The 26,339-nt window shown below is 47.5% G+C and overlaps 1 protein-coding gene and 1 pseudogene across 1 annotated transcript in view; one reads left to right on the plus strand and one right to left on the minus strand.

Moving 5' to 3' along the window:
- The window catches only part of LOC138672246 (p53-induced death domain-containing protein 1-like), a 99,035-nt gene that overhangs the window by 28,438 nt on the left and 44,258 nt on the right, over nt 1-26,339 (plus strand). The gene's annotated exons all lie outside the window — the stretch shown is intronic.
- On the minus strand, nt 1,667-3,168 carry LOC138670657 (beta-1,4-glucuronyltransferase 1 pseudogene; annotated as a pseudogene).

Consider the following 26,339-nt stretch of genomic DNA (forward strand, 5'->3'; position numbering starts at 1 on the left):
ATACATAAAATACAAGCTGATTTTATTGACAGATCAAAGAAAAAACACACCATAAACAATAAAAACATAATTAAAAACATATAAGCACCATCAAAAACACACAGGAAAAGCGGACCATAATACAGTGTAATAATAAATAATAAATAATAATTTTATTTATATAGCGCCAACATATTCCGCAGCGCTTTACAAATTATAGAGGGGACTTGTACAGACAATAGACATTACAGCATAACAGAAATCACAGTTCAAAATAGATACCAAGAGGAGTGAGGGCCCTGCTCGCAAGCTTACAATCTATAGGGGATAATCATTTATAAAAACACCTTCCTTCTTATCGGGCGCTATGAAACCTGTCAATCAAAGGAGAGGAGGTGGAGACTGAGAGAAATCAAGCAGGTGGGGAGGAGTATATAAAGGACTGGCTGCACCGTGAAGCACCGAGGAGTGGGACTCAGTTTGAACAGTCATCATGTACGGACAGAGACCCTTTACATAATAATTAAAAAAGTTTATTCCCACCTTATGTGTTGTGTGAGGCCGTTCTCCTTCCTTCACTATTGAGTTCTCTGTGTGCATTCAGGAGAGGGTTGTTAGTCATTTATCAGGCTAGGCTTGCTTCCCATGGCAGGGACAGAGCGCCGGCTGCCCTCCCGCGCCCAAGGCAAGGACAGAGCGCCGGCTGCCCTCCCGCGCCCAAGGCAAGGACAGAGCGCCGGCTGCCCTCCCGCGCCCAAGGCAAGGACAGAGCACCGGCTGCCTTCCCGCACCCAAGGCAAGGACAGAGCGCCGGCTGCCCTCCCGCACCCAAGGCAAGGACAGAGCGCCGGCTGCCCTCCCGCGCCCAAGGCAAGGACAGAGCACCGGCTGCCTTCCCGCACCCAAGGCAAGGACAGAGCACCGGCTGCCCTCCCGCGCCCAAGGCAAGGACAGAGCACCGGCTGCCTTCCCGCACCCAAGGCAAGGACAGAGCACCGGCTGCCTTCCCGCACCCAAGGCAAGGACAGAGCACCGGCTGCCCTCCCGCGCCCAAGGCAAGGACAGAGCGCCGGCTGCCTTCCCGCACCCAAGGCAAGGACAGAGCGCCGGCTGCCCTCCCGCACCCAAGGCAAGGACAGAGCGCCGGCTGCCCTCCCGCGCCCAAGGGATGGACAGAGCACCGGATGCCCTCCCGCGCCTAAGGCAAGGACAGAGCGCCGGATGCCCTCTCGCGCCCAAGGCAAGGACAGAATGCCGGATGCCCTCCCGCGCCCAAGGCAAGGACAGAGCGCTGGCGGGCCTCCCGCGCCCAAGGCAAGGACAGAGCGCCGGCGGGCCTCCCGCGCCCAAGGCAAGGACAGAGCGCCGGCGGGCCTCCCGCACCCAAGGCAAGGACAGAGCGCTGGCACGCCTCCCGTGCCCATGGCAAGGACAGAGTGCCGGCGGGCTCTACCAGAGTGTTCAGTTTAGTTAATATTTGAGTTGTATGAAACCGGTCTTATACAGAAAACTTTAAAAAAAACAAAACCTTTTGATACACAGAACAGGAATGAGTTAGATCCATTCTAAGAAATTACCATATGTTAGGAATAATAGAGGAATTTGATCTGACCGATACGATAGATGCAGTCTCATATTTTGAGTAGTCGCACACATCAATAAATAAAAAGGTACATCACATTGGAGGGGGGTCGTTAGATTCACTAGATCTAGACCCATCCTGCAATTCTAAAAAATACAGTGTCCATGACCTACATCTCCCACTCCCCATCACACAGTTCAGGTCATCAATACTATTAACAGCGTCTGCTGGAATGGGGGTACTTCATCTTCAGCTCATCCTTGAAGCCCCTGTATAGTAAGCGGTTTCTTTTGTTCTCCTCCTCTTTCTGACTGTGGAAGTCCCCCGGGAGCTTATGGCCTTTATGAAGCAAAAATGCAGAGTCCAGGACTGCAAAGGAGAAGCCGGCCATATTCAGCTCACAAGCCTGACTGATCCTGTTGAACCCGTACTGCTTGAACCTCTCGTCGTAGGCTGGCACGTCCTTACTCCCGATACAGAACGGTTCCCACGGATCTCTCCACTCCACCACGTAGGCGACTGCCAGTCTCCTAGAAGGGTCCTTCTCCGGTAGGTTTAGCCACACTGAATAGTTAGTAGGTGCTTGGCATCGCGGGCATAACTCCTCATAAAACGCTCGCACTTCTCCCACCTAGTACAGTCGCAGCAATTCCTCCTTGGTGCCAGGCAGCCGCCTAGTATGTCTAATTTCAAAGGCAGGCACCACAAATACCAGGTGTGGATCAACCCCCTTATCAGCCAGGTCAAAAAAGCCTGATCTCAGCCCCTGACTGGGCACCATATCAATATCGAGCACCAGTACAAAGGCTGCGCTCCCAGTTCCGCCCCTGGCGACGTTTCGGAGCAGATTGTTGGGGTAAGACGTGTTCCCTGCGTAGTTTATTATATTTGTGCCCAGATTTGCCACCTTGGCGAAGACGGCCTGACACGTTTGAAGATGGGCAAACTCGGCTGCGTCATCTTGTTCTGGGAAGACGGCTGTATCTCTGGACTGGCACACCAGATGGACGGATACCCTCTGCCTCACTGACGGGCACAGCTGGGCGAGGGTATAGGTCAGCACCGCGGCTAGTTTCGCCTGGGCTCCGCTAGATGCAAACAGCGCTAACGAGATCCTACCATCCCACCGCTGCACCAGCTCCTGCAGATGCCACAGGTTACTCAGGCTGGCATGAGATGCCAACGCCACATCCTTAGACTGCCCCGCGTCACGGGCCAAGAGATGGCGGTAAATGCGGTATTGTCCGCCGGCATCTAGGATGCCACCGGATGCCAGCACGGACTTCAGGTGGTCCTTCTGCTCCAGCTGCCATCTTGGCTCTGCCCGGGGGGTGCCCGCCAGCACTGGATGGGCAGAGCGCTGCTGCTGCTGTCCATGGAGGTTAGAGAGAAGCGAGAGGTAGAGAAGCTGGAGGAGAGCGACAAGGAGGAGGGCGACGAGGACCACGCGGAAAAAGGAGCAGCGCACCGCAGTTGGCATCGCCCTTTTCTTTTTGAGGGGGGCCCAATTCCCACTTATGGTGTAAAATCAACCCCTGCCCTGGTAGAAGAAGCCTGACAGCTGGTAAGGTGCACCCATCACACTGCTCTGAGCCCTGCACCCAACACTCGGGGTCCTCAGTGCCAGGACCACTGCCCCCTGCGCTCACCACTACTCAGGAGCGGCCGCACTCACACTTCTCCCTGCAGCCCCCTCTCATCACACCTCACCGTGACGCCTCCAGCCGCAGTCATTCGCATGTAATAAGGTAACCCAAAATTAACCCAAATGGCTCATGGGGTACAGCGCAAAATTGTAAATAGCGGGATGGTGCCAAAATAGTAAGCCAGGATGCACACAGTGCCAGGCCAACAAAACAATAGTAGGCACAACAATATGTCCCAAGCAGAAGTAAAAAAAAAAAAAAGGGCGAGCCCAAACAATGGCTAATGGGAAACCTATATATGGTGAAATCACTGGGTCACAGAAGGTAAACGGGAGATAACCTCCCACAAAGATACAACCTGGTGTGGTGATGCCCCACGCGTATCGCCCGGCAGACCAGGCTTCGTCAGGGAAGATCAAACATAGGCCGACGCATTGCTTCTAAGAGTTCAGGTAGGGTGGCTTTTTGTGACGGTCTTCTTCGATCTTGGGGAAGCGTGCTTCTTCTTTATAGTCCACTCCTGTGGTTTCGACAGCTGGGGAAGACTCCAACCCATGTCGACTGGCAACCAGGAAGGAATGTCTATTGGAGCAATATCAAGAGCTTTCCAGGCATCATCCAGATCTGCAGGGGAGCGTCTTGTGATCTGTCGATTTCCTAGTGTTATAGCAAGACCAAACGGGAAAAGCCACTTATGTAACAAGCCTTTTGCTCTCATTTCTGTCAGGAGGGGTTTGAGAATTCGCCTCTTTGCAAGAGTGGATGGGGCCAGGTCTTGAAAAATTTGAAGCTGGGAGCCATCATATGAGAGATTGTCTTTCTCCTTCGCATTGGCTAGAATGGCTGCAGTGTCTACATAACTCAGGAGACCGCATATAACATCTCTTGGAGGGTCGTTCTGTTTAGGTCTGGGTTTGAGAGCACGGTGAACTCTTTCGATGACAACTGTATCAGCCCTCTCCTTGCCCAGAAGGTTAGAAAAAATTTCTCTGGAAACCTTGTCCAGGGATTCGCGAGTAAAAGATTTGGGAATACCTCTGAATCTGATATTTTTTCTTCTACTACGGTTCTCCTGATCTTCCGCTGCTAAAAGGGCTGTGTTTAGCTGGTGTTGTTGCTGAAGGAGTTGGTCTTGTAAGCAAATTATTGCTTCTGTCGCTTCCACATTGGCCGCTTCCAAGGTCTCCACTCTATGGCCCATTTGTTGTATGTCTGCTCGCAAGCCAGCTATTTCCTCCAAGAGTGGTTGCATACTTTGAGCAATCAGCTTCTTCATAAAGGCTCTGGAGATTGGTACAGAGTCCTCCACAGTAGATTCACAGTCTGAGACGTCTCTGCTAGAGTCTGTGTCACTCAAGGTGTCAGAGGAGATAGGCCTTTTAGGCGTTTTTTTTTTTTTTGAGGAGTCTGAGTTGCTTCAGGTCTCTTTTTAAGGTATTTGTCAAGGTCACCATGTGTGTTGCATTTCTGGCTTTCCGCTAGAGCCTTAGGCTAGGGTCACATTGCGTTAGTGCAATCCGTTTAGCGCTAGCGCTAGCAGATTGCGCTAACGCAATGTTTTTACCGTGGCCACGTTCCGGGTTCGCGGTAACGTCCCCGCTCTCGCAGATCCCCGAACGGAACGCGGGCGCGCCTCGGACGCTGCCACAAAACACCGGCGCGTCGCTAGTGCTGCGCGTTCCCATTGCCGTGAATGGGCGCGCTAACGGACGCGTTGCACGGCGTTAATTTCGCCGTGCAACACTGTCCGTTAGCGCGTTCCCATTAACGCAATGGGAACCTAGCCTTAGTCAAACTTTTTTCACGCTCCTTATTTGATTTGCCCATGTTAAAGCTTCTGATAGCGTGATGTGCTATTATCACCACTTGAACATTTAGAGAAGGATCAGTTATCCATTTATCTGTGTGGGGCGATACCTTTGAGCTTGTGCAGAGGGGTCACCCCAATGTTAAGCTGATACGGAAGTCTATAAAAACGAAATATAATTGCAAAAAAAAAGGAAAAGAAAAGGAATAAAAATGAACTGAAAAGAAGTGAGATCTGGGATAGAACTTCTGTTGTACTTCCAGTAGGTGGCAGTGAATGACCATGTAGTGGCTTCTTTTGCTTTAGATCCATTCCACAGAGGGATTTTTTTATCCTCAGAGTTATAATTATATGAGGCAGTTTATTATAGTATAAAATGTGGCACTCCAGCAGTAAGTTGGGGGTGAAGGTATAGAGTAGACACAACAAGCGGTCTCTTGTCTCACCGAGGGAGAGTAGAGCGTCTGATTTTGCTGGGTATGGGGCAGCAAGGGATCCAGGTCGGGCAATAAAACAATGTTTTGCTGTTGTCCTGGGTATGGGGCAGCAGGAGACAGGCACTCGGTCCAGGAAGACAGGTCGCTATCCCCTGTAGGTCGCAGACACCCGCGATCCCGCGGTGAGGAGCCAAGATGGCGGCGCATGGCGGGAAGGGGGAAGCCGGAGAGGACGAAGGGACTCCCAGGTCTCCGCGAGCCGCCCCCAGTCTGGGCTCAGCGCCGGGTCCGAGGAGGCAGAGCGCACTGGAACAGGTAAGCCGCCGACCTGTGGCGCAGCTGACCGTGAGCCGCCAAGATGACCGGAGCCACCGGTGCAGGAAGGCCGAGGTGGGCGGGAAGGGGACCGCGAGGGTCAGCAGCGGACGTACCTGCGGGAGTCAGACACCGGGGCCCACGCCGCAAGCCCGAGGGATCAGTGCCTCACGGTCACAGACGGAGGGAGCGGGGACGGCTCTCTGAAGGTGGCGCCTCCGCTCAGCAATTCTCCCCACGGCACAGCAGGATCCAAGATAGCGCCTCCACTCCCCGCTCACCTCTCTCACCAGCCAGGGAGCGGGAGAAAACAGCTCCGCCGGCGCCGCAGCCTAATCCGGAGAGGCCCCTGGACCCCAACAGCATGGGGGGTTTCACCTCAGCGCTGACTCCAGTACCAGACCCGGCACCAGCTGGCGGGAAAAGCGGCTCTCTGACAGGCCCTGGGGCCGCCTGTGTGTCTCAGAGTCTCTCTGTGTTTAGAGCACGAGTCCACGCTCTGGGCAACCAAAAGTCGCTCTCTGGGTGAAGGGCTGCCAGTCAGTATCGATCAAAATAGTGGATGGGTCCTCAAAACCGCCGATTTAGGGTAGATTTTTATAACCAGCAGAGGACATAAAGGTGATATTTTCTAAGGAATTTTTTATATTATACTTGTGATGGCTCCCTAGTCACCAACAAATTTTGTGATACACTTGAGTACCAGTCATCAGTAAAGGAACCTATGAAGACAGATTATACAGTTTGCCTTTCACATTTATTAGAAGGGTTTCAGAATGGTTAGTGTTATGATCTGGTGGCCTAGGAGCAGCATGAGACGTAATCTGGAGAAGGTGGTACCTGTACTGACCGCAGACCCTGAACTTAGCACCGCAACTAGAAGTAGCCGTGGGAAGTACCTAACACTCCCTAGACACCTCGACACAGCCTAAGGACTAACTTCCCCTAAAGATAGAAACGGGAAAACTATCTTGCCTCAGAGAAAATCCCCAAAGGATAGAAAGCCCCCCCACAAATATTGACTGTGAGAGGAGAGGGATAAGACATACGCAGACTGAAATCAGGATTTAGCAAAGGAGGCCTTTCTAGCTAAAAAGAAAGAATAGGACAGAGTACTATGCGGTCAGTATTAAAACACTAGAAAATATCCACCACAGAAAATACAAATCTCCACATCTGACTAAAGACATGGAGGGTATATCTGCATCTCCAGAGATACAGCTTGGCTGCCAAAAAATCCTTACACAGACCAAGTTGGACAAAACAAAACATGAAAATGCACTGAACTATAAGACCCACAGCATGTGGACAGCAAAAACAAAGCCAGAACTTATCTTTGTTGAAAAGAACAGCAAAACAGGAGAGACCAGGTAGGGATGTGAATCCTCCAAAAACAATGGACAACTGGCACTGACTAAAGGATCAAGCAAGACTAAATAGCCCAGTCCAAATTGCAATAAGTGGACACACCTGATAAATGCTGCGATCCAAAGACAGCAGCACTACCACTCATAATCACCGGAGGGAGCCCAAGAGCAGAATTCACAACAGTACCCCCCCTTGAGGAGGGGTCACGAACCCTCACCAGAGCCCCCCAGGCCGATCAGGACGAGCCAAATGAAAGGCACGAACCAAATCGTCAGCATGAACATCGGAGGCAACAACCCAAGAATTATCCTCCTGGCCATAACCCTTCCATTTGACAAGATACTGAAGCTTCCGCCTCGAAAAACGAGAATCCAAAATCTTCTCAACCACATACTCCAACTCCCCATCAATCAACACCGGGGCCGGAGGATCAACAGAGGGAACAACGGGCACCACATACTTCCGCAACAAAGATCTATGGAAAACATTATGGATGGAAAAAGAGGCTGGAAGGGCCAAACGAAAAGACTCAGGATTGATAATCTCAGAAATCCTATAAGGACCAATAAACCGAGGCTTGAACTTAGGGGAAGAAACCTTCATAGGAACATGACGAGAAGACAACCAGACCAAATCCCCAACCCGAAGCCGGGAACTAACACACCGACGACGGTTAGCAAAACGCTGAGCCTCCTCCTGAGACAACACCAAATTGTCCACCACATGAGCCCAAATTTGCTGCAGCCTGTCAACCACAGAATCCACACCAGGACAATCAGAAGGCTCAACCTGCCCTGAAGAAAAACGAGGATGAAAACCAAAATTACAAAAAAAAGGCGAAACCAAGGTAGCAAAACTAGCCCGATTATAAAGGGCAAACTCGGCCAATGGCAAGAAAGCCACCCAATCATCCTGATCAGCAGACACAAAGCATCTCAAATAAGTTTCCAAAGTCTGATTAGTTCGCTCGGTTTGGCCATTTGTCTGAGGATGAAATGCGGAAGAAACAGACAAATCAATGCCCAGCCTAGCACAAAAGGCCCGCCAAAACCTAGAAACAAACTGGGAACCTCTATAGGACACAATATTCTCCGGAATGCCATGCAAACTAACCACATGCTGAAAAAACAACGGAACCAAATCAGAAGAGGAAGGCAATTTAGGCAAAGGTACCAAATGAACCATCTTAGAAAACCGATCACAAACCACCCAGATAACCGACATCCTCTGGGAAACCGGAAGATCTGAAATAAAATCCATAGAAATATGCGTCCAAGGCCTCTCAGGGACCGGCAAAGGCAGAAGCAACCCACTAGCACGGGAACAACAAGGCTTGGCCCGCGCACAAGTCCCACAGAACTGCACAAAAGAACGCACATCCCGCGGCAAAGAAGGTCACCAAAAGGACCTACCAACCAAATCTCTGGTACCAAAAATCCCAGGATGGCCAGCCAACACAGAACAATGAACCTCAGAGATCACTTTACTAGTCCATCTATCAGGAACAAACAGTTTCCCCACTGGACAGCGGTCAGGTTTATCAGCCTGAAATTCCTGAAGAACCCGTCGTAAATCAGGGGAGATGGCAGAAATAATCACTCCTTCCTTCAGAATGCCGACCGGCTCAAGGACCCCAGGAGAATCAGGCAAAAAACTCCTAGAGAGGGCATCAGCCTTAACATTCTTATAACCCGGAAGATACGAGACCACAAAATCAAAACGGGAGAAAAACAGGGACCATCGAGCCTGCCTAGGGTTCAGTCGTTTGGCAGACTCGAGGTAAATCAGATTCTTATGATCGGTCAGGACCACAATACGGTGCTTGGCCCCCTCAAGCCAATGTCGCCACTCCTCAAATGCCCACTTCATAGCCAACAACTCCCGATTGCCCACATCATAATTGCGTTCCGCAGGCGAAAACTTCCGAGAAAAGAAGGCACACGGTTTCATCAAGGAACCATCAGAATTCCTCTGAGACAAAACGGCCCCTGCCCCAATCTCAGACGCGTCAACCTCAACCTGAAATGGAAGAGAAACATCCGGCTGACGCAACACAGGGGCAGAAGTAAATCGGCGTTTAAGCTCCTGAAAGGCAGAAACAGCCGCGGAGGACCAATTCGTCACATCAGCGCCTTTCTTTGTCAAATCGGTCAGAGGTTTAACCACACTGGAGAAGTTGGCAATGAAACGACGATAAAAATTAGCAAAGCCCAAGAATTTCTGAAGGCTCTTCACAGATGTGGGCTGAATCCAATCATGAATGGCCTGAACCTTAACCGGATCCATTTCTATAGATGAGGGAGAAAAAATGAAGCCCAAAAAAGAAACCTTCTGCACTCCAAAGAGGCACTTCGACCCCTTCACAAACAAAGCATTATCACGGAGGATCTGAAATACCATCCTGACCTGTTTCACATGAGACTCCCAATCATCGGAAAAAATCAAAATATCATCCAAATATACAACCATGAACTTATCAAGATAACTCCGAAAGATATCATGCATGAAGGACTGGAACACAGATGGGGCATTAGAGAGTGCGAATGGCATCACTAGGTATTCAAAATGGCCTTCGGGCGTATTAAATGCAGTTTTCCACTCGTCACCCTGTTTAATACGAATAAGATTATATGCCCCTCGAAGGTCAATCTTAGTAAACCAGCTAGCCCCCTTAATCCTAGCAAACAAATCAGTAAGCAAAGGCAAAGGGTATTGAAATTTGACCGTGATCTTATTCAAGAGGCGATAATCAATACACGGTCTCAAGGAGCCATCCTTCTTGGCAACAAAAAAAAAACCTGCTCCCAATGGTGAAGAAGATGGCCGAATATGCCCCTTCTCCAAAGACTCCTTAATATAGCTCCGCATGGCGGCATGTGCTGGCACAGACAGGTTGAAAAGTCGACCCTTAGGGAACTTTCAACCTGGAATCAAGTCAATAGCACAATCATAGTCCCTATGTGGTGGAAGGGAACTGGATTTAAGCTCATCGAATACATCCTGGAAATCTGACAAAAACTCAGGAATTTCAGAAGAGGGGGAAGAGGAAATCGACATCAAAGGAACGTGATCATGAACCTCCTGACAACCCCAACTAGTCACAGACATGGATTTCCAATCTAACACCGGATTATGTAGCTGTAACCATGGAAAACCCAGCACAATATCATCATGCAAATTATGCAACACCAGAAAACGACAATCTTCCTGATGGGCTGGCGCCATGCGCATGGTCAGCTGTGTCCAAAACTAAGGTTTATTTTTAGCCAACGGTGTAGCATCAATCCCCCTTAAAGGAATAGGGTTCTGCAAAGGCTGCAAGGGGAAACTACAACGTCTGGCAAATTCTAAGTCCATTAAATTCAGAGCGGCGCCTGAATCCACAAATGCCATGACAAAAAATGACGATAATGAGCAGATCAAGGTCATATATAACAGTGTTGGTTGTACAGTACTGATGGTAACAGAACTAGCGATTCTCTTTGTACGCTTAGGGCAATCAGAAATAACATGAGCAGAATCGCCGCAGTAAAAACACAACCTATTCTGACGCCTAAATCCTTGTCGTTCAGCTCTAGACAAAATCCTAACACACTGCATAGGCTCAGGGCTCCTCTCGGAGGACAACGCCACAGTGTGCACAACTCTGCGCAAGCGCCGATCAATCTGAATGGCCAGAGACATAGAATCACTCAAACCAGCAGGCGTGGGGAACCCCACCATAACATCTTTAACGGATTCAGAAAGACCCTTTCTGAAAATTGCCGCCAAGGCATCCTCATTCCATTTAGTCAGTTGTTGTGAATTCTGTGGCTGAATTCACTCCTGTGGTCACAAGTGGTACTGCAGCTTCTGGGCTTCCTCCCTCAGGTGTTCTGGTGAGCTCGTTGGCTGCCTTGTTATTTAACTCCACCTGATTCTGTCTTCCTTGCTCCTTGTCAATGTTCCAGTGTTGGATCTGAGCTTCTGGATCTTTCCTGTGGCCTGCTGCTCTGCTTAGATAAGTGCTTCTTTGCTTTTGTTGCTGTTTTTTCTGTCCAGCTTGTCTATTCGTTTTTGCTGGAAGCTCTGAGATGCAAAGGGTGTACCGCCGTGCCGTTAGTTCGGCACGGTGGGTCTTTTTGCCCCCTTTGCGTGTTTTTTTTCTTTAGGGTTTTTTGTAGACTGCAAAGTTCTCTTTGCTATCCTCGCTCTATCTAGAATATCGGGCCTCACTTTGCTGAATCTATTTCATCCCTACGTTTTGTCTTTTCATCTTGCTAACAGTCATTATATGTGGGGGGCTGCCTTTTCCTTTGGGGTATTTCTCTGAGGCAAGTCAGGCTTGTATTTCTATCTTCAGGCTAGTCAGTTCCTCAGGCTGTGCCGAGTTGCATAGGTAGTGTCAGGCGCAATCCACAGCTGCCTTTAGTTGTGTTTAGGATAGGTTCAGGTATTGCGGTCTACAGAGATTCCACGTCTCAGAGCTCGTTCTATTGTTTTTGGGTTATTGTCAGATCACTGTATGTGCTCTGATTACTGGCACACTGTGTTACTGGATTGCCTTCATAACAGTACAAGGAGCCAAAACTAATGATTCTCAATAGAGGGAAAAATGAAGTTCTGACATCATTTTTTTTTCTCAGCTCTGTGTTCAGTCTTTTTTTTCCCCTAGACATTAGGGTGCTTCAGGACACAGCTGTGGACATGGATATTCAGGCTCTGTGCTCTTCAATGGATAATCTCGTTATAAATGTACAAAAGATTCAAGATACAATTGATCAGAAATCTATGCTAGAACCAAGAATTCCTATTCCTGATTTGTTTTTTGGTGATAGAACTAAGTTTCTGAGCTTCAAAAATTATTGTAAGCTATTTCTGGCCTTGAAACCTCATTCTTCTGGTAATTCAGTTCAACAGGTTTTGATTATTATTTCTTTTTTGCGCGGCGACCCTCAGGACTGGGCATTTTCTCTTGCGCCAGGAGACCCTGCATTGAGTGGTGTCGATGCATTTTTCCTTTCAAAAAACCTGATCTGCACATCCAAACATAGACACAGTGTGAACAGGTGCTGAACCCAGAGTCGCCAACTCGTATATATTTAAGTAAATAGGGCAGCACACTGCAGCGCCAAAACATGCAAACTTGAAAACACAAAATTTGAACTGCATTACTGCACTGAAAATATGAAAAATGAGAGCTTTTAGCGCATAAAAATGGCCAATTTTATGTGTACCTCGTAGCCACGATAAGGCATCTCTCTTATACGAGGCCCTACGCTTGACCTACCTCTCTGAGAATAAACGTCTCCATCTGAATGGGTACATGTGAAACCTCTCCTTGGACTCAAATTCTCTCTCACTGTGGAGGGGTATTGGACCTATTATAATTAAAACACCTGAAGCTAGGAGGCGGGGAGTGCACGATCAGAAGGCTAGAGAATACATTTCAAAAAACCTGATCTGCACATCCAAACATAGACACAGTGTGAACAGGTGCTGAACCCAGAGTCGCCAACTCGTATATATTTAAGTAAATAGGGCAGCACACTGCAGCGCCAAAACATGCAAACTTGAAAACACAAAATTTGAACTGCATTACTGCACTGAAAATATGAAAAATGAGAGCTTTTAGCGCATAAAAATGGCCAATTTTATGTGTACCTCGTAGCCACGATAAGGCATCTCTCTTATACGAGGCCCTACGCTTGACCTACCTCTCTGAGAATAAACGTCTCCATCTGAATGGGTACATGTGAAACCTCTCCTTGGACTCAAATTCTCTCTCACTGTGGAGGGGTATTGGACCTATTATAATTAAAACACCTGAAGCTAGGAGGCGGGGAGTGCACGATCAGAAGGCTAGAGAATACATTTCAAAAAACCTGATCTGCACATCCAAACATAGACACAGTGTGAACAGGTGCTGAACCCAGAGTCGCCAACTCGTATATATTTAAGTAAATAGGGCAGCACACTGCAGCGCCAAAACATGCAAACTTGAAAACACAAAATTTGAACTGCATTACTGCACTGAAAATATGAAAAATGAGAGCTTTTAGCGCATAAAAATGGCCAATTTTATGTGTACCTCGTAGCCACGATAAGGCATCTCTCTTATACGAGGCCCTACGCTTGACCTACCTCTCTGAGAATAAACGTCTCCATCTGAATGGGTACATGTGAAACCTCTCCTTGGACTCAAATTCTCTCTCACTGTGGAGGGGTATTGGACCTATTATAATTAAAACACCTGAAGCTAGGAGGCGGGGAGTGCACGATCAGAAGGCTAGAGAATACATTTCAAAAAACCTGATCTGCACATCCAAACATAGACACAGTGTGAACAGGTGCTGAACCCAGAGTCGCCAACTCGTATATATTTAAGTAAATAGGGCAGCACACTGCAGCGCCAAAACATGCAAACTTGAAAACACAAAATTTGAACTGCATTACTGCACTGAAAATATGAAAAATGAGAGCTTTTAGCGCATAAAAATGGCCAATTTTATGTGTACCTCGTAGCCACGATAAGGCATCTCTCTTATACGAGGCCCTACGCTTGACCTACCTCTCTGAGAATAAACGTCTCCATCTGAATGGGTACATGTGAAACCTCTCCTTGGACTCAAATTCTCTCTCACTGTGGAGGGGTATTGGACCTATTATAATTAAAACACCTGAAGCTAGGAGGCGGGGAGTGCACGATCAGAAGGCTAGAGAATACATTTCAAAAAACCTGATCTGCACATCCAAACATAGACACAGTGTGAACAGGTGCTGAACCCAGAGTCGCCAACTCGTATATATTTAAGTAAATAGGGCAGCACACTGCAGCGCCAAAACATGCAAACTTGAAAACACAAAATTTGAACTGCATTACTGCACTGAAAATATGAAAAATGAGAGCTTTTAGCGCATAAAAATGGCCAATTTTATGTGTACCTCGTAGCCACGATAAGGCATCTCTCTTATACGAGGCCCTACGCTTGACCTACCTCTCTGAGAATAAACGTCTCCATCTGAATGGGTACATGTGAAACCTCTCCTTGGACTCAAATTCTCTCTCACTGTGGAGGGGTATTGGACCTATTATAATTAAAACACCTGAAGCTAGGAGGCGGGGAGTGCACGATCAGAAGGCTAGAGAATACATTTCAAAAAACCTGATCTGCACATCCAAACATAGACACAGTGTGAACAGGTGCTGAACCCAGAGTCGCCAACTCGTATATATTTAAGTAAATAGGGCAGCACACTGCAGCGCCAAAACATGCAAACTTGAAAACACAAAATTTGAACTGCATTACTGCACTGAAAATATGAAAAATGAGAGCTTTTAGCGCATAAAAATGGCCAATTTTATGTGTACCTCGTAGCCACGATAAGGCATCTCTCTTATACGAGGCCCTACGCTTGACCTACCTCTCTGAGAATAAACGTCTCCATCTGAATGGGTACATGTGAAACCTCTCCTTGGACTCAAATTCTCTCTCACTGTGGAGGGGTATTGGACCTATTATAATTAAAACACCTGAAGCTAGGAGGCGGGGAGTGCACGATCAGAAGGCTAGAGAATACATTTCAAAAAACCTGATCTGCACATCCAAACATAGACACAGTGTGAACAGGTGCTGAACCCAGAGTCGCCAACTCGTATATATTTAAGTAAATAGGGCAGCACACTGCAGCGCCAAAACATGCAAACTTGAAAACACAAAATTTGAACTGCATTACTGCACTGAAAATATGAAAAATGAGAGCTTTTAGCGCATAAAAATGGCCAATTTTATGTGTACCTCGTAGCCACGATAAGGCATCTCTCTTATACGAGGCCCTACGCTTGACCTACCTCTCTGAGAATAAACGTCTCCATCTGAATGGGTACATGTGAAACCTCTCCTTGGACTCAAATTCTCTCTCACTGTGGAGGGGTATTGGACCTATTATAATTAAAACACCTGAAGCTAGGAGGCGGGGAGTGCACGATCAGAAGGCTAGAGAATACATTTCAAAAAACCTGATCTGCACATCCAAACATAGACACAGTGTGAACAGGTGCTGAACCCAGAGTCGCCAACTCGTATATATTTAAGTAAATAGGGCAGCACACTGCAGCGCCAAAACATGCAAACTTGAAAACACAAAATTTGAACTGCATTACTGCACTGAAAATATGAAAAATGAGAGCTTTTAGCGCATAAAAATGGCCAATTTTATGTGTACCTCGTAGCCACGATAAGGCATCTCTCTTATACGAGGCCCTACGCTTGACCTACCTCTCTGAGAATAAACGTCTCCATCTGAATGGGTACATGTGAAACCTCTCCTTGGACTCAAATTCTCTCTCACTGTGGATGGGTATTGGACCTATTATAATTAAAACACCTGAAGCTAGGAGGCGGGGAGTGCACGATCAGAAGGCTAGAGAATACATTTCAAAAAACCTGATCTGCACATCCAAACATAGACACAGTGTGAACAGGTGCTGAACCCAGAGTCGCCAACTCGTATATATTTAAGTAAATAGGGCAGCACACTGCAGCGCCAAAACATGCAAACTTGAAAACACAAAATTTGAACTGCATTACTGCACTGAAAATATGAAAAATGAGAGCTTTTAGCGCATAAAAATGGCCAATTTTATGTGTACCTCGTAGCCACGATAAGGCATCTCTCTTATACGAGGCCCTACGCTTGACCTACCTCTCTGAGAATAAACGTCTCCATCTGAATGGGTACATGTGAAACCTCTCCTTGGACTCAAATTCTCTCTCACTGTGGAGGGGTATTGGACCTATTATAATTAAAACACCTGAAGCTAGGAGGCGGGGAGTGCACGATCAGAAGGCTAGAGAATACATTTCAAAAAACCTGATCTGCACATCCAAACATAGACACAGTGTGAACAGGTGCTGAACCCAGAGTCGCCAACTCGTATATATTTAAGTAAATAGGGCAGCACACTGCAGCGCCAAAACATGCAAACTTGAAAACACAAAATTTGAACTGCATTACTGCACTGAAAATATGAAAAATGAGAGCTTTTAGCGCATAAAAATGGCCAATTTTATGTGTACCTCGTAGCCACGATAAGGCATCTCTCTTATACGAGGCCCTACGCTTGACCTACCTCTCTGAGAATAAACGTCTCCATCTGAATGGGTACATGTGAAACCTCTCCTTGGACTCAAATTCTCTCTCACTGTGGAGGGGTATTGGACCTATTATAATTAAAACACCTGAAGCTAGGAGGCGGGGAGTGCACGATCAGAAGGCTAGAGAATACATTTCAAAAAACCTGATCTGCACATCCAAACATAGACACAGTGTGAACAGGTGCTGAACCCAGAGTCGCCAACTCGTATATATTTAAGTAAATAGGGCAGCACACTGCAGCGCCAAAACATGCAAACTTGAAAACACAAAATTTGAACTGCATTACTGCACTGAAAATATGAAAAATGAGAGCTTTTAGCGCATAAAAATGGCCAATTTTATGTGTACCTCGTAGCCACGATAAGGCATCTCTCTTATACGAGGCCCTACGCTTGACCTACCTCTCTGAGAATAAACGTCTCCATCTGAATGGGTACATGTGAAACCTCTCCTTGGACTCAAATTCTCTCTCACTGTGGAGGGGTATTGGACCTATTATAATTAAAACACCTGAAGCTAGGAGGCGGGGAGTGCACGATCAGAAGGCTAGAGAATACATTTCAAAAAACCTGATCTGCACATCCAAACATAGACACAGTGTGAACAGGTGCTGAACCCAGAGTCGCCAACTCGTATATATTTAAGTAAATAGGGCAGCACACTGCAGCGCCAAAACATGCAAACTTGAAAACACAAAATTTGAACTGCATTACTGCACTGAAAATATGAAAAATGAGAGCTTTTAGCGCATAAAAATGGCCAATTTTATGTGTACCTCGTAGCCACGATAAGGCATCTCTCTTATACGAGGCCCTACGCTTGACCTACCTCTCTGAGAATAAACGTCTCCATCTGAATGGGTACATGTGAAACCTCTCCTTGGACTCAAATTCTCTCTCACTGTGGAGGGGTATTGGACCTATTATAATTAAAACACCTGAGAGAGAGAATTTGAGTCCAAGGAGAGGTTTCACATGTACCCATTCAGATGGAGACGTTTATTCTCAGAGAGGTAGGTCAAGCGTAGGGCCTCGTATAAGAGAGATGCCTTATCGTGGCTACGAGGTACACATAAAATTGGCCATTTTTATGCGCTAAAAGCTCTCATTTTTCATATTTTCAGTGCAGTAATGCAGTTCAAATTTTGTGTTTTCAAGTTTGCATGTTTTGGCGCTGCAGTGTGCTGCCCTATTTACTTAAATATATACGAGTTGGCGACTCTGGGTTCAGCACCTGTTCACACTGTGTCTATGTTTGGATGTGCAGATCAGGTTTTTTGAAATGTATTCTCTAGCCTTCTGATCGTGCACTCCCCGCCTCCTAGCTTCAGGTGTTTTAATTATAATAGGTCCAATACCCCTCCACAGTGAGAGAGAATTTGAGTCCAAGGAGAGGTTTCACATGTACCCATTCAGATGGAGACGTTTATTCTCAGAGAGGTAGGTCAAGCGTAGGGCCTCGTATAAGAGAGATGCCTTATCGTGGCTACGAGGTACACATAAAATTAGCCATTTTTATGCGCTAAAAGCTCTCATTTTTCATATTTTCAGTGCAGTAATGCAGTTCAAATTTTGTGTTTTCAAGTTTGCATGTTTTGGCGCTGCAGTGTGCTGCCCTATTTACTTAAATATATACGAGTTGGCGACTCTGGGTTCAGCACCTGTTCACACTGTGTCTATGTTTGGATGTGCAGATCAGGTTTTTTGAAATGTATTCTCTAGCCTTCTGATCGTGCACTCCCCGCCTCCTAGCTTCAGGTGTTTTAATTATAATAGGTCCAATACCCCTCCACAGTGAGAGAGAATTTGAGTCCAAGGAGAGGTTTCACATGTACCCATTCAGATGGAGACGTTTATTCTCAGAGAGGTAGGTCAAGCGTAGGGCCTCGTATAAGAGAGATGCCTTATCGTGGCTACGAGGTACACATAAAATTGGCCATTTTTATGCGCTAAAAGCTCTCATTTTTCATATTTTCAGTGCAGTAATGCAGTTCAAATTTTGTGTTTTCAAGTTTGCATGTTTTGGCGCTGCAGTGTGCTGCCCTATTTACTTAAATATATACGAGTTGGCGACTCTGGGTTCAGCACCTGTTCACACTGTGTCTATGTTTGGATGTGCAGATCAGGTTTTTTGAAATGTATTCTCTAGCCTTCTGATCGTGCACTCCCCGCCTCCTAGCTTCAGGTGTTTTAATTATAATAGGTCCAATACCCCTCCACAGTGAGAGAGAATTTGAGTCCAAGGAGAGGTTTCACATGTACCCATTCAGATGGAGACGTTTATTCTCAGAGAGGTAGGTCAAGCGTAGGGCCTCGTATAAGAGAGATGCCTTATCGTGGCTACGAGGTACACATAAAATTGGCCATTTTTATGCGCTAAAAGCTCTCATTTTTCATATTTTCAGTGCAGTAATGCAGTTCAAATTTTGTGTTTTCAAGTTTGCATGTTTTGGCGCTGCAGTGTGCTGCCCTATTTACTTAAATATATACGAGTTGGCGACTCTGGGTTCAGCACCTGTTCACACTGTGTCTATGTTTGGATGTGCAGATCAGGTTTTTTGAAATGTATTCTCTAGCCTTCTGATCGTGCACTCCCCGCCTCCTAGCTTCAGGTGTTTTAATTATAATAGGTCCAATACCCCTCCACAGTGAGAGAGAATTTGAGTCCAAGGAGAGGTTTCACATGTACCCATTCAGATGGAGACGTTTATTCTCAGAGAGGTAGGTCAAGCGTAGGGCCTCGTATAAGAGAGATGCCTTATCGTGGCTACGAGGTACACATAAAATTGGCCATTTTTATGCGCTAAAAGCTCTCATTTTTCATATTTTCAGTGCAGTAATGCAGTTCAAATTTTGTGTTTTCAAGTTTGCATGTTTTGGCGCTGCAGTGTGCTGCCCTATTTACTTAAATATATACGAGTTGGCGACTCTGGGTTCAGCACCTGTTCACACTGTGTCTATGTTTGGATGTGCAGATCAGGTTTTTTGAAATGTATTCTCTAGCCTTCTGATCGTGCACTCCCCGCCTCCTAGCTTCAGGTGTTTTAATTATAATAGGTCCAATACCCCTCCACAGTGAGAGAGAATTTGAGTCCAAGGAGAGGTTTCACATGTACCCATTCAGATGGAGACGTTTATTCTCAGAGAGGTAGGTCAAGCGTAGGGCCTCGTATAAGAGAGATGCCTTATCGTGGCTACGAGGTACACATAAAATTGGCCATTTTTATGCGCTAAAAGCTCTCATTTTTCATATTTTCAGTGCAGTAATGCAGTTCAAATTTTGTGTTTTCAAGTTTGCATGTTTTGGCGCTGCAGTGTGCTGCCCTATTTACTTAAATATATACGAGTTGGCGACTCTGGGTTCAGCACCTGTTCACACTGTGTCTATGTTTGGATGTGCAGATCAGGTTTTTTGAAATGTATTCTCTAGCCTTCTGATCGTGCACTCCCCGCCTCCTAGCTTCAGGTGTTTTAATTATAATAGGTCCAATACCCCTCCACAGTGAGAGAGAATTTGAGTCCAAGGAGAGGTTTCACATGTACCCATTCAGATGGAGATGTTTATTCTCAGAGAGGTAGGTCAAGCGTAGGGCCTCGTATAAGAGAGATGCCTTATCGTGGCTACGAGGTACACATAAAATTGGCCATTTTTATGCGCTAAAAGCTCTCATTTTTCATATTTTCAGTGCAGTAATGCAGTTCAAATTTTGTGTTTTCAAGTTTGCATGTTTTGGCGCTGCAGTGTGCTGCCCTATTTACTTAAATATATACGAGTTGGCGACTCTGGGTTCAGCACCTGTTCACACTGTGTCTATGTTTGGATGTGCAGATCAGGTTTTTTGAAATGTATTCTCTAGCCTTCTGATCGTGCACTCCCCGCCTCCTAGCTTCAGGTGTTTTAATTATAATAGGTCCAATACCCCTCCACAGTGAGAGAGAATTTGAGTCCAAGGAGAGGTTTCACATGTACCCATTCAGATGGAGACGTTTATTCTCAGAGAGGTAGGTCAAGCGTAGGGCCTCGTATAAGAGAGATGCCTTATCGTGGCTACGAGGTACACATAAAATTGGCCATTTTTATGCGCTAAAAGCTCTCATTTTTCATATTTTCAGTGCAGTAATGCAGTTCAAATTTTGTGTTTTCAAGTTTGCATGTTTTGGCGCTGCAGTGTGCTGCCCTATTTACTTAGATGCATTTTTCCTGGCGCTCGGATTGCTGTACGATGAGCCTAATTCAGTGGATCAGGCTGAGAAAAATTTGCTGGCTTTGTGCCAGGGTCAGGATGATATAGAAGTATATTGTCAGAAATTTAGGAAGTGGTCAGTACTCACTCTGTGGAATGAATCTGCGCTGGCAGCTTTGTTCAGAAAGGGTCTCTCTGAGGCTCTTAAGGATGTCATGGTGGGTTTTCCTATGACTGCTGGTTTGAATGAGTCTATGTCTTTGGCCATTCAGATCGGTCGTCGCTTGCGCGAGCGTAAATCTGTGCACCATCTGGCGGTATTGTCTGAGATTAAACCTGAGCCTATGCAGTGCGATAGGACTATGACCAGAGTTGAACGGCAAGAACACAGACGTCTGAATGGGCTGTGTTTCTACTGTGGTGATTCCACTCATGCTATTTCTGATTGTCCTAAGCGCACTAAGCGGTTCGATAGGTCTGCCGTCATTGGTACTGTACAGTCCAAATTCCTTCTGTCCATTACCTTGATATGCTCTTTGTCATCGTATTCTGTCATGGCGTTTGTGGATTCAGGCGCTGCCCTGAATCTGATGGATTTGGATTATGCTAAACGTTGTGGGTTTTTCTTGGAGCCTTTGCGGTGTCCTATTCCGTTGAGAGGAATTGATGCTACACCTTTGGCCAAGAATAAACCTCAGTACTGGGCCCAGCTGACCATGTGCATGGCTCCTGCACATCAGGAAGTTATTCGCTTTCTGGTGCTACATAATCTGCATGATGTGGTCGTGTTGGGGTTGCCATGGCTACAAACCCATAATCCAGTATTGGATTGGAACTCTATGTCGGTATCCAGCTGGGGTTGTCAGGGGGTACATGGTGATGTTCCATTTTTGTCTATTTCGTCATCCACTCCTTCTGAGGTCCCAGAGTTCTTGTCTGATTATCAGGATGTATTTGAAGAGCCCAAGTCCGATGCCCTACCTCCGCATAGGGATTGTGATTGTGCTATCAATTTGATTCCTGGTAGTAAATTCCCTAAAGGTCGTTTATTTAATTTATCCGTGCCTGAACACACCGCTATGCGCAGTTATGTGAAGGAATCCCTGGAGAAGGGACATATTCGCCCATCGTCATCACCACTGGGAGCAGGGTTCTTTTTTGTAGCCAAGAAGGATGGTTCGCTGAGACCGTGTATTGATTGCCGCCTTCTTAATAAGATCACTGTTAAGTTTCAGTATCCCTTGCCATTGTTATCTGACTTGTTTGCTCAGATTAAGGGGGCTAGTTGGTTCACTAAGATAGATCTTCGTGGTGCGTATAATCTGGTGAGAATCAGGCAAGGAGATGAATGGAAAACGGCATTTAATACGCCCGAGGGTCATTTTGAGTATCTAGTGATGCCGTTCGGACTTGCCAATGCTCCATCTGTTTTTCAGTCTTTTATGCATGACATCTTCCGTGAGTATCTGGATAAATTCCTGATTGTTTACTTGGATGACATTTTGATCTTCTCAGATGATTGGGAGTCTCATGTGAAGCAGGTCACAGTGGCGTAGGAAGGGGGGTGCGGGGGGGGCGGTCCGCCCCGGGCGGCACAATGCTGGGGGCGGCCGGCGCTGCAGAAGAAGATAAAAAAAAAAAAAAAAAAAAAAAGACGCCCCTTTAAATCTTCGGGCGGCGCCGTCCGCCGCCACGACCAGGGCCAGCTCCCCCCACCCCCGGGTCCCGCCCCCGCCCCCGCCCCCCGCTCTATACTCACCTCTCCTGGTTCCTGCGGCGCCGGCAGCTGCAGCCTCCTCTGACTCTGCGACGTCTCAGAGCAGAGGGCGCGATGACGTCACTACTGTGCGCGCCGCTCTGCCTCTCTGTCCTGAGCGTCGCAGAGCCGGAGAGACGCTGACTGCACCGGACCTGCGCTGGGAACGGGAGAGGTGAGGATTTTACTTTTTTTTTTTTTTCTTTATTTCTGACTGTCTGGGGCTGGGGCAATGCTGGAGACCATGGGGCAGAATGCTGGACACACTGGGGCAATACAGGAGACCATGGGGCAGATTGCTGGACACACTGGGGCAATACTGGAGACCGTGGGGCAGATTGCTGGACACACTGGGGCAATACAGGAGACCATGGGGCAGATTGCTGGACACACTGGGGCAATACAGGAGACTATGGGGCAGATTGCTGGACACACTGGGGCAATACAGGAGACCATGGGGCAGATTGCTGGACACACTGGGGCAATACAGGAGACCATGGGGCAGATTGCTGGACACACTGGGGCAATACTGGAGACCATGGGGCAGAATGCTGGACACACTGGGGCAATACTGGAGACCATGGGGCAGATTGCTGGACACACTGGGGCAATACAGGAGACTATGGGGCAGATTGCTGGACACACTGGGGCAATACTGGAGACCCTGGGGCAGATTGCTGGACACACTGGGGCAATACAGGAGACTATGGGGCAGATTGCTGGACACACTGGGGCAATACTGGAGACTATGGGGCAGATTGCTGGACACACTGGGGCAATACTGGAGACCATGGGGCAGAATGCTGGACACACTGGGGCAATACTGGAGACCATGGGGCAGAATGCTGGACACACTGGGGCAATACTGGAGACCATGGGGCAGAATGCTGGACACACTGGGGCAATACTGGAGACCATGGGGCAGAATGCTGGACACACTGGGGCAATACTGGAGACTATGGGGCAGAATGCTGGACACACTGGGGCAATACTGGAGACCATGGGGCAGAATGCTGGACACACTGGGGCAGTACAGGAGACTATGGGGCAGAATGCTGGACACTCTGAATACTGGAGACCATGGGGCAGATCTCAGGACACATTGAGGCAATGCTGGAGACCCTGGGGCAGACTTCTGGACATACTGGGGCAATACTGGAGACCATGGGGCAGATTGCTGGACACACCGGGGCAATACTGGAGACCATGGGGCAGAATGCTGGACACACTGGGGCAATACAGGAGACCATGGGGCAGATTGCTGGACACACTGGGGCAATACTGGAGACCATGGGGCAGAATGCTGGACACACTGGGGCAGTACAGGAGACTATGGGGCAGAATGCTGGACACACTGGGGCAATACTGGAGACCCTGGGGCAGATTGCTGGACACACTGGGGCAATACTGGAGACCCTGGGGCAGATTTCTGGACACATTGAGGCAATGCTGGAGACCCTGGGGCAGACTTCTGGACACACTGGGGCAATGCTGGACACTGGGGCAGATTGCTGGACACACTGGGGGTAATATACTGGACACACTGGGGCAATGCTGGACACTGGGGGTAATATGCTGGACACACTGGGGCAGACTGCTGGACACACTGGGGAAAGGCTGGACACTGGGGCAGATTGCTGGACACACTGAGGGCAGATTGCTGGACACACTGGGGGTAATATGCTGGACATACTGGGGCAGATTGCTGGACACACTGGGGGTAATATGCTGGACACACTGGGGCAGATTGCTGGACAACATGGGGGTAATATGTTGGACACACTGGGGCAGATTGCTGGACAACATGGGGGTAATATGCTGGACACACTGGGGGCAGGACTTGAGGCATGGGCAGAATGTAGATACGGGGCATGATTGGAGACACGGGGCAGGATTGGATCATGGGGCAGGACGGATACGATGGAGGCTGGTGGGGCAGGATGGGGAGATCATATGGGGTAGAATGGATACTCATGAGGGCAGGATACGACAACATATGGCTGGAGCCAGGAATGAGATAAACGGGGCCAGGGTGGGGAATATTATTACCATAGGGGATAATTAAGGGATATTGTTACTGCAGTGATGTATTTATTTTATTTTTTGAGTATACTGTTTTAAATGGGGGGGCGGTCCTGTTACTGTGCAGAGTGACACTATATCACCTTTTTTTCTTCATGTGGTGTAATGTAGAAGTTGTGAAAAATTAAGTAATGTGTTCTGCAAGCGGAGCTCGAGATAACTGTGTTATTTCCTGCAGAAACGAGTCCTGGCTGGAAGGAATGATGGCGGTCTGTGCTGGATAAAAGATGAAGGACTTCACCTAGAGACGTCACTGGTGAGTCAGTGTTACCTATACACTGACACTATACACTGTATACTATATAGAGGTCCTGTGTATAATGTCACCAGTGATCTCTGTATTACCTCTACACAGACACTGCATACTAAGTACAGATCTCCTGTGAATACTGGCACTTATGGTGATAGTATTGTGGTTTTTTTTTTAATTACTGATCAGTATTGTAGTATTCAGTCACTATGTGGTGGTAATATGTGGTCTGGAAATGGTGCGGTGGTATTTGTCCCTTGTATGTAGTATTATTCGGTCACTATGTGGCCTGGTCATGGTGTGGTGGTATTAAGTCACAGGTGTGGCATGTGGGGGTGACACCATTAGGCCCAGTTTAAGTTCTACAAAACAGGAAAACCATTTTTGGTAACCTTTGTGTGTATTGAGCTGGAGGGGGGGGGGGATGGGGGGATGGGGGGATGGGGGGGGGGCGCCAAACTCGGGAACAGCCCCGGGCGGCAAAAGCTCTAGCTACGCCTCTGGCAGGTCAGAATGGTTTTCCAGGTCCTGCGTGCTAATTCTTTGTTCGTGAAGGGATCAAAGTGTCTCTTCGGTGTGCAGAAAGTTTCATTTTTGGGGTTCATCTTTTCCCCTTCTACTATCGAGATGGATCCGGTTAAGGTCCAAGCTATCCAGGATTGGACTCAGCCGACATCTCTGAAAAGTCTGCAAAAGTTCCTGGGCTTTGCTAATTTTTATCGTCGCTTCATCTGTAATTTTTCTAGCATTGCCAAACCATTGACCGATTTGACCAAGAAGGGTGCTGATTTGGTTAATTGGTCTTCTGCTGCCGTGGAAGCTTTTCAGGAGTTGAAGCGTCGTTTTTGTTCTGCCCCTGTGTTGTGTCAACCAGATGTTTCTCTTCCGTTCCAGGTCGAGGTTGATGCTTCTGAGATTGGAGCAGGGGCGGTTTTGTCACAGAGAGGTTCTGGTTGCTCAGTGTTGAAACCATGTGCTTTCTTTTCCAGGAAGTTTTCTGCTGCTGAGCGTAATTATGATGTGGGCAACCGAGAGTTGCTGGCCATGAAGTGGGCATTCGAGGAGTGGCGTCATTAGCTTGAAGAAGCTAAGCATCGCGTGGTGGTATTGACTGATCATAAGAACCTTACTTATCTCGAGTCTGCCAAGCGCTTGAATCCTAGACAGGCCTGTTGGTCGTTATTTTTTGCTCGCTTCGATTTTGTGATTTCGTACCTTCCGGGCTCAAAAAATGTGAAGGCGGATGCTCTGTCTAGGAGTTTTGTGCCCGACTCTCCGGGTTTATCTGAGCCGGCAAGTATCCTCAAGGAAGGAGTCTTTGTGTCTGCCATCTCCCCTGATTTGCGGCGAGTGTTGCAAAAATTTCAGGCTAATAAACCTGATCGTTGTCCGGCCGAGAAACTGTTCGTCCCTGATAGGTGGACTAGTAAAGTTATCTCTGAACTTAATTGTTCGGTGTTGGCTGGTCATCCAGGAATCTTTGGTACCAGAGAGTTAGTGGCTAGATCCTTCTGGTGGCCATCTCTGTCACGGGATGTACATACTTTTGTGCAGTCCTGTGGGATTTGTGCTAGAGCTAAGCCCTGCTGTTCACGTGCCAGTGGGTTGCTTTTGCCCTTGCCGGTCCCGAAGAGGCCTTGGACACATATTTCGATGGATTTCGTTTCTGACCTTCCCGTTTCTCAAAAGATGTCAGTCATTTGGGTGGTCTGTGATCGCTTTTCTAAAATGGTCCATCTGGTGCCCTTGGTTAAATTGCCTTCCTCCTCTGATTTGATGCCTTTGTTCTTCCAGCA

The sequence above is a fragment of the Ranitomeya imitator genome, chromosome 3, assembly GCF_032444005.1.
Source record: "Ranitomeya imitator isolate aRanImi1 chromosome 3, aRanImi1.pri, whole genome shotgun sequence".
NCBI classification, from domain to species: domain Eukaryota; kingdom Metazoa; phylum Chordata; class Amphibia; order Anura; family Dendrobatidae; genus Ranitomeya; species Ranitomeya imitator.